Here is a 2500-nt window from a genome sequence, read left to right as displayed (position 1 = left end):
TGCCATACGTAATGGGTGTTGTAAGTAAGTAAGTAAGTAAGTTAGTAAGTAAGTAAGTAAGTAAGTAAGTAAGTAAGTAAGTAAGTAAGTAAGTAAGTAAATAAATAAATAAATAAATAAATAAATAAATAAATAAATAAATAAATAAATAAATAAATAAATAAAGCTTACAGCACCTGGTATTCCCAGGCGGTCTCCCATCCAAGTACTAACCAGGCCCGACCCTGCTTAGCTTCCGAGATCGGACGAGATCGGGCGTTCTCAGGGTAGTATGGCCGTAAGCCGTGATCACATTAAAAATCGTGCGTTTTATATATAATGCTACGGATGACGCCACTAGGTTGGAAACTCGGGTTATAATTTCAATGTCGGAGTTTAAACTCGGCTTGCAGTTTCCGAATGCCATACGTAATGGGTGTTGTAAGTAAGTAAGTAAGTAAGTAAGTAAGTAAGTAAGTAAGTAAGTAAGTAAGTAAGTAAGTAAGTAAGTAAGTAAATAAATAAATAAATAAATAAATAAATAAATAAATAAATAAATAAATAAATAAATAAATAAATAAAGCTTACAGCACCTGGTATTCCCAGGCGGTCTCCCATCCAAGTACTAACCAGGCCCGACCCTGCTTAGCTTCCGAGATCGGACGAGATCGGGCGTTCTCAGGGTAGTATGGCCGTAAGCCGTGATCACATTAAAAATCGTGCGTTTTATATATAATGCTACGGATGACGCCACTAGGTTGGAAACTCGGGTTATAATTTCAATGTCGGAGTTTAAACTCGGCTTGCAGTTTCCGAATGCCATACGTAATGGGTGTTGTAAGTAAGTAAGTAAGTAAGTAAGTAAGTAAGTAAGTAAGTAAGTAAGTAAGTAAGTAAGTAAGTAAGTAAGTAAGTAAGTAAGTAAGTAAGTAAGTAAGTAAGTAAGTAAGTAAGTAAGTAAGTAAGTAAATAAATAAATAAATAAATAAATAAATAAATAAATAAATAAAGCTTACAGCACCTGGTATTCCCAGGCGGTCTCCCATCCAAGTACTAAACAGGCCCGACCCTGCTTAGCTTCCGAGATCGGACGAGATCGGGCGTTCTCAGGGTAGTATGGCCGTAAGCCGTGATCACATTAAAAATCGTGCGTTTTATATATAATGCTACGGATGACGCCACTAGGTTGGAAACTCGGGTTATAATTTCAATGTCGGAGTTTAAACTCGGCTTGCAGTTTCCGAATGCCATACGTAATGGGTGTTGTAAGTAAGTAAGTAAGTAAGTAAGTAAGTAAGTAAGTAAGTAAGTAAGTAAGTAAGTAAGTAAGTAAGTAAGTAAGTAAGTAAGTAAGTAAGTAAGTAAGTAAGTAAGTAAATAAATAAATAAATAAATAAATAAATAAATAAATAAATAAATAAAGCTTACAGCACCTGGTATTCCCAGGCGGTCTCCCATCCAAGTACTAAACAGGCCCGACCCTGCTTAGCTTCCGAGATCGGACGAGATCGGGCGTTCTCAGGGTAGTATGGCCGTAAGCCGTGATCACATTAAAAATCGTGCGTTTTATATATAATGCTACGGATGACGCCACTAGGTTGGAAACTCGGGTTATAATTTCAATGTCGGAGTTTAAACTCGGCTTGCAGTTTCCGAATGCCATACGTAATGGGTGTTGTAAGTAAGTAAGTAAGTAAGTAAGTAAGTAAGTAAGTAAGTAAGTAAGTAAGTAAGTAAGTAAGTAAGTAAGTAAATAAATAAATAAATAAATAAATAAATAAATAAATAAATAAATAAATAAATAAATAAATAAAGCTTACAGCACCTGTTTTATATATAATGCTACGGATGACGCCACTAGGTTGGAAACTCGGGTTATAATTTCAATGTCGGAGTTTAAACTCGGCTTGCAGTTTCCGAATGCCATACGTAATGGGTGTTGTAAGTAAGTAAGTAAGTAAGTAAGTAAGTAAGTAAGTAAGTAAGTAAGTAAGTAAGTAAGTAAGTAAGTAAGTAAGTAAGTAAGTAAGTAAGTAAGTAAGTAAGTAAGTAAGTAAGTAAGTAAGTAAGTAAGTAAGTAAGTAAGTAAGTAAGTAAGTAAGTAAGTAAGTAAGTAAGTAAGTAAGTAAGTAAGTAAATAAATAAATAAATAAATAAATAAATAAAGCTTACAGCACCTGGTATTCCCAGGCGGTCTCCCATCCAAGTACTAAACAGGCCCGACCCTGCTTAGCTTCCGAGATCGGACGAGATCGGGCGTTCTCAGGGTAGTATGGCCGTAAGCCGTGATCACATTAAAAATCGTGCGTTTTATATATAATGCTACGGATGACGCCACTAGGTTGGAAACTCGGGTTATAATTTCAATGTCGGAGTTTAAACTCGGCTTGCAGTTTCCGAATGCCATACGTAATGGGTGTTGTAAGTAAGTAAGTAAGTAAGTAAGTAAGTAAGTAAGTAAGTAAGTAAGTAAGTAAGTAAGTAAGTAAGTAAGTAAGTAAGTAAGTAAGTAAGTAAGTAA

General features: G+C 35.1%; 5 non-coding genes across 5 annotated transcripts; all 5 read right to left on the bottom strand.

Annotated features, from left to right (window-relative positions):
- Positions 1-164: 164 nt before the first annotated feature.
- LOC133164881 (5S ribosomal RNA) lies at positions 165-283 on the bottom strand. Its single transcript, XR_009717361.1, has one exon. It is a non-coding gene; the product is annotated as a 5S ribosomal RNA (ribosomal RNA).
- Positions 284-560: 277 nt separating this feature from the next.
- On the bottom strand, positions 561-679 carry LOC133164869 (5S ribosomal RNA). Its single transcript, XR_009717350.1, has one exon. It is a non-coding gene; the product is annotated as a 5S ribosomal RNA (ribosomal RNA).
- Positions 680-988: 309 nt separating this feature from the next.
- LOC133164922 (5S ribosomal RNA) lies at positions 989-1107 on the bottom strand. The gene has a single exon (XR_009717401.1). It is a non-coding gene; the product is annotated as a 5S ribosomal RNA (ribosomal RNA).
- A 293-nt stretch (positions 1108-1400) lies between these two features.
- LOC133164921 (5S ribosomal RNA) lies at positions 1401-1519 on the bottom strand. The gene has a single exon (XR_009717400.1). It is a non-coding gene; the product is annotated as a 5S ribosomal RNA (ribosomal RNA).
- Positions 1520-2144: 625 nt separating this feature from the next.
- LOC133164920 (5S ribosomal RNA) lies at positions 2145-2263 on the bottom strand. Its single transcript, XR_009717399.1, has one exon. It is a non-coding gene; the product is annotated as a 5S ribosomal RNA (ribosomal RNA).
- Between the last annotated feature and the right edge of the window lie 237 nt (positions 2264-2500).

Source organism: Syngnathus typhle, linkage group LG12 (genome assembly GCF_033458585.1).
Source record: "Syngnathus typhle isolate RoL2023-S1 ecotype Sweden linkage group LG12, RoL_Styp_1.0, whole genome shotgun sequence".
In the NCBI taxonomy this organism is placed as follows: Eukaryota; Metazoa; Chordata; class Actinopteri; order Syngnathiformes; family Syngnathidae; genus Syngnathus; species Syngnathus typhle.
This window is presented reverse-complemented; position numbering and strand designations above follow the sequence as displayed.